Raw genomic sequence first — 17,455 nt, 5'->3', positions numbered from 1 at the left:
CCACCCATTCAAGAGCGAGCTGTTCCCCTACGAGTACTGGCCATGAGTCAAAACACTCCTGGGAAGAAGGAAGTCATTTGAGGAGTTCAAGAACTTCTGAGTCCGGACAAGGCTTGTGCCAACCTGGTTGACAAAGGAACTGTGAGACCCTGGATGGAGTTACAACCCGAAGATATGCCTGAGGCCTGTCATTCAGCACAATTCCTTTTTCTTTTTTGTTTTATTTTATTTTTTATTTATTATTTATTATTATTATTATTATTATACTTTAGGTTTTATGTTACATGTGCGCAATGTGCAGATAAGTGACATATGTATACATGTGCCATGCTGGTATGCTGCACACACTAACTCGTCATCTAGCATTAGGTATATCTCCCAATGCTATCCCTCCCCCCTCCTCCCACCCCGCTACAGTCCACTAAGTGTGATGTTCCCCTTCCTGTGTCCATCTGTTCTCATCGTTCAATTCCCACCTATGAATGAGAATATGCGGTGTTTGGTTTTTTGTTCTTGTGATAGTTTACTGAGAATGATGATTTCCAATTTCATCCATGTCCCTACGAAGGACATGAACTCATCATTTTTTACGGCTGCATAGTATTCCATGATGTATATGTGCCACATATTCTTAATCCAGTCTATCATTGTTGGACATTTGGGTTGGTTCCAAGTCTTTGCTATTGCGAACAATGCCTCTATAAACATACGAGTGCATGTGTCTTTATAGCAGCATGATTTATAGTCCTTTGGGTATATACCCAGTAATGGGATGGCTGGGTCGAATGGAATTTATTGTTCTAGATCCCTGAGGAATCGCCACACTGACTTCCACAATGGTTGCACAAGTTTGCAGTGCCACCAACAGTGTAAAAGTGTTCCTATTTCTCCACATCCTCTCCGGCACCTGTTGTTTCCTGACTTCTTAATGATTGCCATTCTAACTGGTGTGAGATGTTATCTCACTGTGGTTTTGATTTGCATTTCTCTGATAGCCAGTGATGGTGAGCACTTTTTCATGTGTTTTTTGGCTTCATAAATGTCTTCTTTTGAGAAGTGTCTGTTCATGTCCTTCGCCCACTTTTTGATGGAGTTGTTTGTTTTTTTCTTGTAAATTTGTTTTAGTTCATTGTAGATTCTGGATATTAGCCCTTTGTCAGATGAATAGGTTGCAAAAATTTTCTCCCATTTTGTAGGTTGCCTGTTCACTCTGATGGTAGTTTCTTTTGCTGTACAGAAGCTCTTTAGTTTAATTAGATCCCATTTTTCAATTTTGGCTTTTGTTGCCATTGCTTTTGGTGTTTTAGACATGAAGTCCTTGCCCATGCCTATGTCCTGAATGGTAATGCCTAGGTTTTCTTCTAGGGTTTTTATGGATTTATGTCTAACGTTTTGGTTTTTAGTCCATCTTGAATTGATTTTTGTATAAGGTGTAAGGAAGGGATCCAGTTTCAGCTTTCTACATACGGCTAGCCTGTTTTCCCAGCACCATTTATTAAATAGGGAATCCTTTCCCCATTGCTCGTTTTTCTCAGGTTTCTCAAAGATCAGATAGTTGTAGATATGTGGCATTATTTCTGACGGCTCTGCTCTGTTCCACTGATCTATATCTCTGTTTTGGTACCAGTACCATGCTGTTTTGGTTACTGTAGCCTAGTAGTATAGTTTGAAGTCGGGTAGGGTGATTCCTCCAGCTTTGTTCTTTTGGCTTAGGATTGACTTGGTGATGCGGGCTCCTTTTTGGTTCCATATGAATTTTAAAGTAGTTTTTTTCCAATTCTGTGAAGAAAGTCATTGGTAGCTTGATGGGGATGGCATTGAATCTGTAAATTACCTTGGGCAGTATGGCCATTTTCATGATGTTGATTCTTCCTACCCATGAGCATGGAATGTTCTTCCATTTGTTTGTATTCTCTCTTATTTCCTTGAGCAGTGGTTTGTAGTTCTCCTTGAAGAGGTCCTTCACATCCCTTGTAAGTTGGATTCCTAGGTATTTTATTCTCTTTGTAGCAATTGTGAATGGGAGTTCACTCATGATTTGGCTCTCTGTTTGTCTGTTATTTGTGTGTAAGAATGCTTGTGATTTTTTAGATTGATTTTGTATCCTGAGACTTTGCTGAAGTTGCTTATCAGCTTAAGGAGATTTTGGGCTGAGACATTGGGGTTTTGTAGATATACAATGATGTCATCTGCAAACAGGGGCAATTTGACTTCCTGTTTTCCTAATTGAATACCCTTTATTTCCTTCTCTTGCCTAATTGCCCTGGCCAGAACTTCCAACATTATGTTGAATAGGAGTGGTGAGAGAGGGCATCGCTGTCTTGTGCCAGTTTTTAAAGGGAATGCTTCCAGTTTTTGCCCATTCAGTATGATATTGGCTATGGGTTTGTCATAGATAGCTCTTATTATTATGGTATACGTCCCATCAGTACTTAATTTCTTGAGAGTTTTTAGCATGAAAGTTGTTGAATTTTGTCAAAGGCCTTTTCTGCATCTATTCAGATAATCATATGGTTTTTGTCTTTGGTTCTGTTTATATGCTGGATTACATTTATTGATTTGCGTATATTGAACCAGCCTTGCATCCCAGGGATGAAGCCCACTTGATCATGGTGGATAAGCTTTTTGATGTGCTGCTGGATTCGGTTTGCCAGAATTTTATTGAGGATTTTTTGCGTCAATATTCATCAGGTATATTGGTCTCAAATTCTCTTTTTTTGTTGTGTCTCTGCCAGGCTTTGGTATCAGGATGATGCTGGCCTCATAAAATGAGTTAGGGAGGATTCCCTCTTTTTCTATTGATTGGAATAGTTTCAGAAGGAATGCTACCAGCTCCTCCTTGTACCTCTGGTAGAATTCGGCTGTGAACCCGTGTGGTCCTGGACTTTTTTTGGTTGGTAAACTATTGATTATTGCCACAATTTCAGCTCCTGTTATTGGTCTATTCAGAGATTCAACTTCTTCCTTGTTTAGTCTTGGGAGGGTGTATTTGTTGAGGAATTCATCCATTTCTTCTAGATTTTCTAGTTTATTTGCATAGAGGTGTTTGTGATATTATCTGATGGTAGTTTGTATTTCTGTGGGATCGGTGGTGATATCCCCTTTATCATTTTTTATTGCATCTATTTGATTCTTCTCTCTTTTTTTCTTTATTAATCTTGCTGGCAGTCTTTCAATTTTGTTGATCCTTTCAAAAAACCAGCTCCTGGATTCATTAATGTTTTGAAGCATTTTTTGTGTCTCTATTTCCTTCAGTTCTGCTCTAATTTTAGTTATTTCTTGCCTTGTGCTAGCTTTTGAATGTGTTTGCTCTTGCTTCTCTAGCTCTTTTGATTGTGATGTTAGGGTGTCAATTTTAGATCTTTCCTGCTTTCTCTTGTGGGCATTTAGTGCTATAAATTTCCCTCTACACACTGCTTTGAATGTGTCCCAGAGATTCTGGTATGTTGTGTCTTTGTTCTCGTTGGTTTCAAAGAACATCTTTATTTCTGCCTTCATTTCCTTATGTACCCAGTAGTCATTCAGGAGCAGGTTGTTCAGTTTCCATGTAATTGTGTGGTTTTGAGTGACTTTCTTAATCCTCAGTTCTAGTTTGATTGCACCGTGGTCTGAGAGACAGTTTGTTATGATTTCTGTTCTTTTACATTTGCTGAGGAGAGCTTTACTTCCAACTCTGTGGTCAATTTTGGAATAGGTGTGGTGTGGTGCAGAAAAAAATGTATATTTTGTTGATTTGGAGTGGAGAGTTCTTTTGATGTCTATTAGATCGGCTTGGTGCAGAGCTGAGTTCAATTCCTGGATATCCTTGTTGACGTTCTGTCTCCTTGATCTGTCTAATGTTGACAGTGAGGTGTTAAAATCTCCCATTATTATTGTGTGGGAGTATAAGTTTCTTTGTATGTCTCTAAGGACTTGCTTTATGAATCTGGGTGCTCCTGTATTGGGTGCATATATATGTAGGATAGTTAGCTCTTCTTGTTGAATTGATCCCTTTACCATTATGTAATGGCCTTCTTTGTCTCTTTTGATCTTTGTTCGTTTAAAGTCTGTTTTATCAGAGACTAGGATTGCAACCTCTGCCTTTTTTTGTTTTCCATTTGCTTGGTAGATCTTCCTCCATCCCTTTATTTTGAGCCTATGTGTTTCTCTGCACGTGAGATGGGTTTCCTGAATACAGCTCACTGATGGGTCTTGACTCTATGAAATTTGCCAGTCTCTGTCTTTTAATTGCAGCATTTAACCCATTTACATTTAAGGTTAATATTACTATGTGTTAATTTTGATCCTGTCATTATGATGTTAGCTGGATATTTTGCTCAATAGTTGATGCAGTTTCTTCCTAGCCTTGATGGTCTTTACAATTTGGCATGTTTCTGCAGTGGCTGGTACCGGTTGTTCTTTTCCATGTTTAGTGCTTCCTTCAGGAGCTCTTTTAGGGCAGGCCTGGTGGTGACAAAATCTCTCAGCATTTGCTTGTCTGTAAAGTATTTTATTTCTCCTTCACTTATGAAGCTTAGTTTGGCTGTATATGAAATTCTAGGTGGAAAATTCTTTTCTTTAAGAACGTTGAATATTGGACCCCGCTCTATTCCGGCTTGTAGAGTTTCTGCCAAGAGATCAGCTGTTATTCTGATGGGTTTCCCTTTGTGGGTAACCTGACCTTTCTCTCTGACTGCCTTAAACATTTTTTCCTTCATTTCAACTTTGGTGAATCTGACAGTTATGTGCCTTGGAGTTGCCCCTCTCGAGGAGTATCTTTGTGGTGTTCTCTGTAATTCCTGAATCTGAATGTTGGCCTGCCTTGCTAGATTGGGGAAGTTCTGGATAATTTCCTGCAGAATGTTTTCCAACTTGGTTCCATTCTCCCCATCACTTTCAGGTACACCAATTAGACGTAGATTTGGTCTTTTCACATAGTCCCATATTTCTTGGAGGCTTTGTTCATTTCTTTTTATTCTTTTTTCTCTAAACTTCTCTTCTTGCTTCCTTTCATTCATTTGATCTTCCATCACTGACACCCTTTCTTCTAGTTGATTGATTCGGCTACTGAGGCTTGTGCTTTCATCATGTAGTTCTCATGCCATGGTTTTCAGCTCCATCAGGTCCTTTAAGGATTTCTCTGCATTGGTTATTCTAGTTGGCCATTCATTTAATCTTTTTTCAAGGTTTTTAACTTCTTTGTCATTGGTTCGATCTTCCTCCTTTAGCTCAGAGATGTTTGATCATCTGAAGCCTTCTTCTCTCAACTCATCAAAGTAATCCTCTGTCCAGCTTTGTTCCGTTGCTGGTGAGGAGCTGCGCTCTTTTGGAGGAGGAGAGGCACTCTGATTTTTTGAATTTTGAGTTTTTCTGCTCTGTTTTTTCCCCATCTTTGTGGTTTTACCTACCTTTGATCTTTGATGATGGTGACGTACAGATGGGGTTTTGGTGTGGATCTCCTTTCTGTTTGTTAGTTATCCTTTCAACAGTCAGGACCCTCAGCTGCATGTCTGTTGAAGTTTGCCAGAGGTCCATTCCAGACCCTGTTTGCCTGGGTGTCAGCAGTGGAGGCTGCAGAACAGCGAATATTGATGAACAGCAAATTATGCTGCCTGATCATTCCTCTGGAAGTTTTGTCTCAGAGGAGTACCTGGCCGTGTGAGGTGTCAGTCTGCCTCCACTGGGGGTGCCTCCCTGTTAGGCTTCTTGGGGGTCAAGGACCCACATGAGGAGGCAATCTGTCCATTCTCTGATCTCAGGCTGTGTGCTGGGGGAACGACTACACTTCAAAGCTGTCAGACAGGGACATTTAAGTCTGCAGAGGTTTCTGCTGCCTTTTGTTTGGCTATGCCCTGCCCCCAGAGATGGAGTCTACAGAGGCAGGCAGGCCTCCTTGACCTGCAGTGGGCTCCACCCAGTTTGAGCTTCCTGGCCGCTTTGTTTACCTACTCAAGCCTCAGCAATGATAGGTGCCCCTCCCTGAGCCTCGCTGCTGCCTTGCAGTTTGATCTCAGACTGCTGTGTTAGCAATGAGTGAGGCTCCGTGCGCATAGGACCCTCCGAGCCAGGCGTGGGATATAATCTCCTGGTGTGCCATTGCTAAGACTGTTGGAAAAGCGCAGTATTAGGGTGGGAGTGACCTGATTTTCCAGGTGCCATCTGTCCTTGGCTAGGAAAGGGGATTCCCTTACCCCTTGCACTTCCTGGGTGAGGGGATGCCTCGCCCTGCTTAGGCTCAGGCTCGCTGCATTGCACCGACTGTCCTGCACCCACTGTCCAACAATCCCTAGTGAGATGAACCTGGTACCTCAGTTGGAAATGCAGAAATCATTCGTCTTCTGCGTCTCTCACGCTGGGAGCTGTAGACTGGATCTGTTCCTATTCAGCCATCTTGGCTCCACCGCATGGAACAACTTCTTATCAATCCCTTTTGCATGGGAGGGGTGTTAGGGGATAGGGGCTGAGCAGAATGGGAAGGTCTGCAAAGGGTGTTTCTGGAGGCTGAGACCTGTGAGCCCAACCTCACCCCTTCCTGTCTTTAGCCCTTTCTCTGTGATGGCCATGCAGACACCCTGTGCTCCACCTGCCTAGGGTGTGGGCCAAAACTGGGCTGGAAGATGTGCTGCCTGCAGTCCTCAGGGTGGCCCTATGGCTGGCTGTTCAGACACCTTCCCATGGTCCACTGTGTGCCTGCCCTGTGTGGGGCATGGGACATGTGCACGGGCACCACCCACGGCCTCCTCTAGTGACACTCAGTGTATTTCTACAGGGCCTGGTGTGAGGAGGGCTCAGAAAATACTTTAGGGCTCACTGCAGCAGGGCCCAGGATGGACACTGCTCCAACGCCCCATTTGGAAGAGGACTCTCCTGAATTATGGAGATCCAGTCTCTCCAGAGGGTTGTGATCCAGGCACAGGTACAGTGGCTGCACCATGCCATGGTCATGCAGCAGGCCAATGATTGTGAGCCCCTCCTTCCAGTGCTTTGGTCCTAGGGTTGCCCCCATGGTAACTAAATTGTCTGACTTCCCATCTGAGGACCTAAACCTTGCTGGTCAGGGGGCACTGGGACTCTGAGGCCTGTGTCCCCCACTGTCATGTGGGCCTGGTCTCTGTGATATTTGGGTTTTTGGGACTTTGGAGAGTGGGAGGCAGATGAGTTCATGACCAGTCTTTTGGATTCGGAGCCAGAAAGCCTGGGTGCTCAATACAGACAATGTCAGGAGGATGTGGCCTTCCTGCCGCCTAGCATCCTTTTCCCTTCTTGAGATGGGCCCAGCTGCCCTCTGAGCAGATTCTTCACTCATTCCCCGGCCCCTCCAGCAGGGGCAGTGGGGGCAGCGGGCCCTGCCCCCACTTCCTGGGCAGAGGCCTTGACTACGCCAGTGCAACTGCCTGCTTCAGGTCCCTGGCTGGCCGACAAGATCTGCCAGGTCTTTTGCTGTTCCTTAGGGGCCTGGAGGCTGGGTAGGGCGGGGCTGAGACCAGCCACCTTCTTGCTGCCATTGGAGCTGAGATGGAATCCAAGATAGCTAAGTAGGAAGGGAAGAGCTGGTGGGTGCTCATGGCTTCATGGAGCCCTGTGGTATCCACATCTGCCCTAGATCCTTCCTGCCTATGTACATTGGTACAGCTTGGCTTAAGCTGGTTTGGGTTGTAGTTTCTGTCATTTGCAATTCCAACAATTGTAGCAGATGTACCCTCTGAGCCTCAGCTTCCACACTTCATGCCTTGGGGAGAGGCTTTTCCTTGATTGGCAGCACCAATGGACAAGCCAAACCTCACCCAGGCCAACCCTCCCTGGGGTGGAAAATTCCTGCTGACACCAGCCTCCCTGGGGTGGTCCCACAAGAAGGAGGCCACCAACTGCCTGAGTCCTGGGCTGTGCCTGAGCCCTGGTGATTCAGGTATTGAGTGGTTCTCTCTGGGGGCAGCCCTGGTCTTGCTAGAGGCAGTGTGGCCACAGCTAAGAGGTTCGGAGAGGCAACCAGGGCTGAATCCTAGACAGATTGAACATGAGTCTGTAGTCCACTCACCACACAGCAGTGGCTCACTTAAACTTGGATGACAATAGCAGCTACCTGTCGGGGCCCAGGAAGACACTGCCCAGGTGTGGCCCTTCTCCTTCCCTGGGTAGAAGGTGTTGGGGATCTCTGTCCACTGAGGTCCTTGATTTTCACACCTGGGAGGTGAAGTTCCCAACACAGGGGAACAGAACCCCTTCAGGGTCCATGTGGTGCCTGGGCCTTACTCACATCCTCCTGGGAGCAGCCTGGGGCTCAGGGCTTTGAGAGCCAGTGGAGAAGAGTAATTAATACCCCAGGCCTAGGGAGATGCAACGCCTAAACAGGGTGCACTGGATGGCAAAATTCCATTCTATTTTGTGGCGTCAAGACTAGAAGGGTCAGCCTGGCTGATGCTGTAGCCCATTCATCCTCTCCCTCAGCCCTGGCCCCACTGTCCATGGCCACAGGCTTCAGCTTATGGAGCTCCTCCTGGGAAGTTCCCTATCAGGATCTCATCCTTTAGGCACCTGGAAATCAAGGCCACCCACACAGCCCCAGGGCCCCGGGCTCACTGGACCCCAAGAGATTCAGAGCTATGGGACAGGCAGCCAGACAGAAAAGGGGCTCAACCTGGCTGTGGATCTCCTGGGAGCTGAGACGTGTTGGGACACACGCACGCTGGGCGGGAACTGGAGTCTTGGGCTGCTGGGCCTCCCGCCCCCAGGGTGTGAGCTCAGCACACACTTCATGGCTCTTGTCCACACAGGAGCACTGGCTCAGATTCCTCCCAATGGAGCAGCAGGAAAATCTCTCTCAGCAGGGTCCAAGGCACGACCCCCAAAGAGGCTGCCTCCAGAAACTGCTGAGAAATGAGGTCCAGGGACCCTCAGCCCTGACTGGCACTGTCAGAGGAAAGTCAAGGCCGGGCTAAGACCCCCGTCCCCTTCCCTCAAGGGTGGGCATGAGACCCCATCTCTCCTTGCCTCCGTTTCCTCACCTGTAGAGTGGCTATGAGGAGTAAATTACTTTATCTGCATGGGCTGAGCAGTTCGGAGGCACTGAGCTCTTGTGATGTGGATGTTCTTGTTGAAGGAAAGGCTTTTACCATGGCCACTGCTGCAGGACCCTCAGCGTCCCCATACACCATCCTTCCAGAAAGATCAACTCTGGCCATATCTCAGCACCAGACACCCCAAAGGGCCTGCCCAGTGGGACCTAGAGTCACACTCCCACCATGCATGACAAGGGACCCTCTTTGAGAAGACCTTGGTCAATGTAGCAGGGGGGTCAGGATGCAGTGACTGGGGGAAGATGATGGCTGGGGCACCTCTGTTCAAGAAGGCGTCCTTTGTCCATCTGCAGCAGGGTCATATCACTGTCATGAGTGGACCCTGTGCAGAGCTGGCATGCCCAGTCCTCACAGGAGCTTCCCCTAGCTATAGTGAACCTTGGCCAGCTTGCCTTAAGCATGCACTCACCTCGACCAACTGGGGGGACCTCATGGGTGCTTGATTAGGAGCCCACCTTGCATGTGACCCCCAGCCTCTGACAAAGGATGAGGCTGCTCTGGTGCAGAGGGAGGAGGGAGGACGTGCCCCCAGGATGGCCACAAACAAAGCTCTTGGCAGGACATCCCCACCCAAGGTAGCAATTCAGCAGGCAATTGAGGGCCCAGGTGTGGCTATTTTTAGTCTGTGACCTGCCATCCACTCTTGTCTGGGTGTTAATGTCCAAATGTTTTACAAGTATATTACCAGAAAGAATTAATCCTGAGAGGCAGCCATTTGTGGGAAGGTGTTAGAAAAATGTTGCTTTTCATCCCTTCATCCTTACCATGCACAGAGGGCCGGGAAAACTGGCTTCTGAAGCTCTGGCAGGGTGTAGGCTGAGGAGGAACCTAGTGGACCCCCCAAACCATCCTGCTGCAGGAGCTGCTTCCTTGCATGGAGGGCCCAGAGTAAGCAGCACGGACGCTAGAGCTTTTGGAACTCCTGCCGCAGTGGGTGCCAGACAGAAGGTCTCCTCTCTATCTCTCTTGGAGGGTGATCCAGCAGCAGCCAGGGCAGGGGTTGCTGCCCTTCATCAAAATGTGCTGGAACCCCCCTTTAGGAATTGGCTAAAGGAGAGCTGTCTGTCCTGTCCCTGCTAGAGAAGGGCTGGCCATGAAGGGGCTGACCAGACACAGAGACTCCTGGAGAGGCACAGGGCCTGTCACCAAGATGAACAATCTCTGGGGATTGTGTCTCTGGGGACTGGCTGTGTGGGTGGACGTGTGAGCTGCCCCAATATGCCACCCAGAAAGTGGAAATGGCCCTGGAAAGCGGTAGCAGGGAAGCCCTTCCCTGGTGGCTTATTCTCCACCTGCCTCCCTCTGCTCCTGGCAGCCTTGCCCCATCTCGATTTTCAACCCCACCTGTGTCTGCCTGGAGGGTGCCATGGCTAGCTTTAGTATTTTCTTCTGCAGCTCAGTGATGGGCTCCAGCAACCCTCACCATGCCTCAGAACCTGAGACCCTTAGGGAAGGACAGGACATGCTGCAAACACAAACCCAGTGTGAGAGGGTCCTCAGGCCACAGAGGTCACAGGTAGGCGTCTACAGACTCCAATTCTGATTTCCTGACCAGGATCCAACCATCAGCATGCTCTTTAACCTTATTAAGTCTTGCTGTTCCCATCTGTGACATAGGGAAGGCACCCACCTCAGAGGTTTTGTGTAGCAACAAATGAATACGATTAAAGTGCCTTTCCTGGTGCTACACATAAAGCCAGGCATGAGTCCTTGTGCAGCTGCCCCCCATGTCCAGGTCCCAGAGGGTAGACTGGACCCTGACACTGGGCCAGGGCTCAACAATGTCTGGATGCCAGGCCCCCGTGGAAATCCTGAGACCCTGGCCTGGGCCTGGACAGAAGGTGTTGCTGCGGCATTTGGAGATGACCCCATGGGTGAGGACTGGGGCCTGTGTGGCCCTGTGAAGGGGTGCACCCTAAGGTGGGGCTTGGGCACCCAGGCTGAGAGGGTACAGGATGGACGGGCCGGCAGGTGAGATACAAGGCCACTCTCCATGCTTCGAACAAACCCCTCACCCTCCATCTGCAGACTCAGCTCCGCATATTTAAGACACTAACGGGCCCTTACTTAAAAAATGATATTTTGCTTGCACACTCAGAGTTTTCATCTGACATCAGTAGGGATTCAAAAATCTCTTATTTGGAAACAGCACGTAGGGGAAGCAATGTTGAAAATTTGTCATTGTTCAACAACCTACACATCCTCTGGGAGTTATTGTTTTAAAATGCAACATGTACTGTTAGTTTAAATCATCCCAACTGTGATAACACTCTTTAAATCTTCAGTAAACCTTCGCATTTGAACCACTTGCAGATGAGAGTAAATCTATTAGGTGAGAGGAGAGTCAGCACTCAGTGGAGGTGAAATAAAATGAAGTAACAAAAACCTAGATTGTGGGCTAACACCTCCCACCATCCCCCTCAGAATGTGGCAGCTGAACAAGGAGACATGGCAGGTCTGGCCACAGTGCCCAGTGGGGCTTCCCACCCTAGCTTTTAGGATACTGGACACTTGGGGCCAGTGTCCACCTGGGGCCTAGGGGTAAACCTAAGATCAGTGTCCACCTGTGGCCTAGGGGTCAACCTAAGACCTGTATTTCCCCTGGGACCTGATGTCCACCTGAAGACTGGAGTTCACCTGTGGCCTACTGTCCACCTGGGGCCTGAGGTCACTAGGGGCCTAGGTATCTTTCTGGGGCCTGGTGCCCACTTGTCCCTGATTTCTACCTGGATCCTGGGTATCCACCTGGAGCCATATACCATGAGCCTGGTTACCTTCCTGTGGCCCGGTGTCCATCTGGGGCCTGAGAGTCAACCCGGGGCCTAATGTACACCTGCAGTTCCGTGTTCACCTGGGGCCTGAGTTCTTGAGGAGCCTGGTCTTTACCTGGGGCCTGTATCTGTGTATGTGTGTGTGTAATCTCACTTCCTATATAGTTTTGAAAAATAACTCTCTGGGTTTTTTTTTTTCTTATCATTGTTCTTATGCAGGTAAATTTCAAGTAAATGGACACATTGATTTGTTTCTGTCTTCTCATTTTTTCTTATCATCGTGCTTCATTTGCTTTATTATTTCTGTTCATCACCATTTGAAGGGTCAATCACAGGATACCAAAAATGACTTTATAAGGAACAGTGGTAAAGAAAAATTGACCAGAAAATATGAAAATCTGTAACATAAATATAATTAAAAGTGTAACTTTGAAATTTTAATTTAAACAAATAGGATAGGGAAAATAGGTGGAAAATTAATTTTAATTAGTTCTTTAGTTAACTAGTACCGAAATATTGAAAGACAAAAGTAAAAAAGCTGAAAAAAGTATAAATAACATGGTCAATAAGCTTTATCTAAAAGTACACAAATGTAAATTCAACAAAAAAACATAAATTTAGTCATGTTTTCAAATGTAGGTCATGAATTAGACAACCAAGGAGTAATCAATGCATTCCAAATAATCAACATCATATTGTATTCCTAAAAGCCAGCATCAATTGGAGGTATATTTCTAACTTTAAGTATGTTTTTTAGAAAAAACTGAAAATCTAATAAAACAACTAAATCATCCACCTGAAAACCTAGAAAAAGCACATAAGTAAACAAAAAGCATAACAAATTTAATATAAACTACTTAAAGAAATAACAGAAGACAAAAGATTAAAATAAAATAATTTTTGATATTAGCAGCAACACCACTTAAGAACATAAGGCACATAAATGAAACACAGAATTTTGAAAAAGATATTACTAGAGACGTAACAGAGATAAAAAAATTTGGTCTTAAAATAGCAAGAAAAAATGTTTATCCCTGTTCCTTTCACAAATTCCTCCAAACTATCAAACATACACAGAAAGAAACAAATAAGAACAAGGAACATCACACTCTGGGGACTGTTGTGGGGTGGGGGGAGGGGGGAGGGATAGCATTGGGAGATATACCTAATGCTAGATGACGGGTTGGTGGGTGCAGCGCACCAGCATGGCACATGTATACATATGTAACTTACCTGCACATTGCGCACATGTACCATAAAACCTAAAGTATAATAATAATAATAATAATAATAATAATAATAAAAGAAAAAAAAAAAAAAAAAAAAGAACAAATAGAAAATAGAAAAGCACAACAAACCAGACCTGTTCATTTCACACTCTCCTATTAGGTTGGTGTAAAAGTTATTCTGGTTTTTGCCATTAAAAGTAATGTGAAAAACTGCAATTACTTTTGCACCAACCCAATAATCTTTTGCTTATGATTTGCCTTTTTCTGCATATGGGGCTGCGGAGAGCACACACCAGCCATGACAATCCAAGTATTCAATTTCCATATGTGCATTATGACTGGCATGTGTTTGTGGGTGGTGGAGGTACAGAGCGTTGGCACAATTTGCTATGTAGGGGATGCTCTTAGACATCCAGATAGAGTTACCAGGCAGTAGCCCATCACATCTCTGAGTCTAGAGGTCTGAGAACAGGGTGGGTGGGAGAATATAGCGAGAACTCTGTGAGGAATTAGAGGTATGGGGGTTACACCCATGACCTATGTGTAGCCGGCAAGTCCTATTCAATGTGCTGAGTTTTAGAGAAAGGCTCAGACAAGGGACCAGAGCATGTGCAGGGGATTCCACAAGCTCCTCAGGGTTCGGCTTGGGCCAGGGCCTTGCCCAGCACAGCCTTCAAAGGACAGAACTGGGGTCCTGCAGTCCACCTCTGTGGGCACCTGGAACTAGGACAGTCCCACTTACCCTAGTGTAGACAGGGGCTACAGGAAAATAACCCTCCGTTTTCTCTTGTATATAATGTGAGGTGCTTAGAGCAAGAAACCACAGGGTTCCACATGCTCAGAAAGTGTCTGTTGACCTTGATTTTTTATGAATGATCCCATTTGTGCTGAGACACTTGGAAAAAGCTATTCACTCCTGGGGGTCCTTCAGAGCAGAGAGAGGCTTGGAGGTTTGAGTGAATTATTTGGGATAGGAAAGAATGTGCCCAGGCACTGGACCCTGTGTCAAAAGTCTCAGAACAAGATCAAACCTCATTTGGAAGTTGGGGGAAATTGCTGCCCTGGCTGAGGTGAGGATGCCTCAAGAGTGAACTGCACACCCCAGGAGCTGGAGGCAAAGAGGGGACAAGAGAGGCTGCTGAGGTCCTTCTTACTGCCCCTGGAGCCTGCGGATCTGCTCCTTTGCATCCTGGGACCCTGGAGAGCCACCAACTTGAGGACTCCTAAATGCAGCCTGAGGCTGCAGTGCTGATGCTGGCTGGGTGGGTGGAGGACAGCCTCCTGTGTTCCTGGCGCCCACTGAGCTTTGCTCTGCATCTGGGGCCAGGGGAGTCATGCTGAGGTCATGCATTTCCTGTTCTTGTGAATAATCTCCACATTATGAGGTGGTCAGAAGCAGGAAAGAGCATTTGTCATCCTCCCATTTATTCACTCAGCAACTCTGCCCTTAGCATTAGTCCTGTGTGCCAGGTGCCCTGGTGGGCCCAGCATATGGTACTGAAATTGATCTCGTGGTCCCTGACCCCTAGAGGCTAACAGTCTGAAGACAGGTAGACATGAAGCCCCAAGTTGATACCTAGGTGCCTGGTGAACATCAGGCCGCAGATGGACACCCTGGCCAGAGGTAGACATCAGGTCCCAAATGGAAACTCGGCCCAAGGTGGATATCTTGCCACAGTTGAATAGCTAGTCCCAGGTGGACATCAGCCTCCAGGTTGACATCAGTCCGCAAGAGGATATCTAGGCCCCAGGTGGATACACACTGCATACTTGTAAATTGTCAAGATTGCTTTTTTAAAGCAACAGAGAGTCATCATAGAGCATGATAACTTTTACTAGATTTTGAATATTCCTAAACTCCATGAGAAATCATAGTAAATATTTTTAAAATCAGGGTGTATATGAAATGAGTATTTTTAAATTTATCTTTCATGTTTAAGGATTTGGAATGAAATGTTACAAAAGCTATCTGTGTTATTTGTAGAAAATGTAGACAATGAAAAAATCAGAGGGCAAAAATATCTATGTTTTTTGGCTATGGGATAATCACTGCTATAACACATTCCTTCTAACCTTATTGCCATAGATTTTTTACAATTAATATTGATTTTATGTCACATAGTTCATTACATATGTAATGGAGTATTACTTGTTCATTAGTAAATCACAAAGAGTTTGACTGTATGTATATTTAAAAAGGCAAAAGAGAGAGATAAATTTACATAATTCAGGTTTTTCCACTTAGCATTTTATCAATAAATATATGTGATTGAGGGCAGACGAATGAGAGCGTTGGTTTTGCATTTACTTCGGATGGCCTCATGCCCTATGTGCTTATCACTAAATATGATTCTATTGTAAACCATTTGGATTTATTTTTAAATATGTCCTTAAAGGAACAAAAACATCTACCTTTGATGTAAAGCAAATAAACAACAAGAATCTGTTCTAATGCTAGAGCAAAAGCAAACTGAGGATGATTGTAAAATTACATATATGAACACATCACTTTAGAGGCCACTTAATTTTTTTCCAAGGGGATATTTGACTATATTTCACTTGCGTCTTATTTAATGATTTTATAATTTAAACCCTAAATTATAAATCTAGAATTTAGAAAGTATATTTCCTCACTGGATTACATTTTTGGAAATATTATTTTATATGTGCACAAATATTACAAAATCACTGTAGACACCTGAAAACTATATTATCTTTTAAAGGCAATATTCTACATTAAACTGGTATAACAAAATTGTTTGGTGCATTTTGTCCAGTACATTTTGTATAAATTACATATTTAACCTTTTTTATTCAGCAAATAATTTTTGAGTATCTACTAAGTGCTAGGTTCTGCATTACCAACTGACTTTAAAGAGTGAAATAACAGACATGGTCCCAGACAATAAAAATTAACATTAGGTCACCTATTTATATATTTTAAAATGGTAATTATGAAAACTTTTTGAGATTTTTAACTAGATAACATTATAATAACATACTTGATGTTGTTAATATTTGCCAGTGAGCAAAAAAGAAAATAAAAAGATGGTTTAATTCATTCAATATACACTTTAAAATTGCAGAAAATAGTCAAGTTTCTCTGCTTTGCAGTTGAATGTCTATGTGTTTTCTCTGCAACTTGGCTTTTGTGGAGTGAGAGAAACAATTATTGTTCCAGCCCAATAAAGGCAGAAGAGTAACAATAAATCTAATATTTTAAATGCTTATCAAAAGATAGTAAACATATTATTTCAGAATACTGAGATCAATAAGTTGACCTACAAAAAAAGCCAAACTGACAGTATTACTGAATAAGGAAAGGCCCAAAGAGACAAAATACTTTTTATTTTGTAACCTCGGTATGACACAACTTACCCTAACTATAAAGACCCTAAATTACCAAGATGGGTGCTTATAATATGGAGAGTAAAAAAAGTCATTTCACTTTTAGCTTTTTTATTTCTCTCAGAAGAAAAAGTGTATAAGGAGTTTATAAAGAAGTTGATACTATAAGTGAATACTACAATGACAGCACTTTTCAAGAAAAGACTTTTTTCTCTCTTACAAATATCATGTTAGCAGTATTTGTTTTCTCCAGAAATAATGAGGAAATAAAAACATAAGTATGTGGGTAATCAGTGTAGTTTCTTAAAGAAATGAGTTAGGCAACAGGCTAATAATGTATACTTCACTGGCTTTTGAATGCAAACAATCATATTCTTTATAAGGCACAGATTTTTTTTAAAGAACAAGTATGTGAACCTGAAAAGTAATCACCACTTGGTAGTGACAATATGGATAGGGTGAAGGGCGTCATCAAGAAGCAATGAAAAGATACATTTGCAGTTAAATTTGAAAACCATGATGTTTAATACATATGGTAGTAAAGAATACTTTCTCCTGTTTCAAAATTGTTTTAGAATTTAAGACAGAAGCTAAAATACCTAGGGATAAAGATATGACTATCAAAAATTAAAAATTAAAGGACATTTTGAATATTATAAGAATGAGAACTTACTACCCAATGAACAGGGGATAATTCATTATGCTCCATATCCATTGAATTAAAAGACAGGCCCATTACCTGGATAATTTGAAAGTTTAATTTTATTTAAAAGTCTTGTTGCATTCATCAAGCTAAAGGATTAGCTCCCAGAAATATTCTAGGATTGCATATCCCCAACTCTGTAGGAAGTATAGAAAGAATGTTATAAGGGCCACCATCTAAACATTATTATGTAAATAATTTAGTACCATTCCATTTGCCTTTGTAGATTTAAAAATGTAAATGGCTTTCTCATATTAGGAAACATCATTTTTCAAAACCCAGATAAACACAGTATATTGCAAGAGAATAATTATTTTCTTTATTAAAAAAGAAATGCTGGATGCTAAGTCC

Source organism: Pongo abelii, chromosome 22, assembly GCF_028885655.2.
Source record: "Pongo abelii isolate AG06213 chromosome 22, NHGRI_mPonAbe1-v2.0_pri, whole genome shotgun sequence".
NCBI lineage: Eukaryota > Metazoa > Chordata > Mammalia > Primates > Hominidae > Pongo > Pongo abelii.
This window is presented reverse-complemented; position numbering follows the sequence as displayed.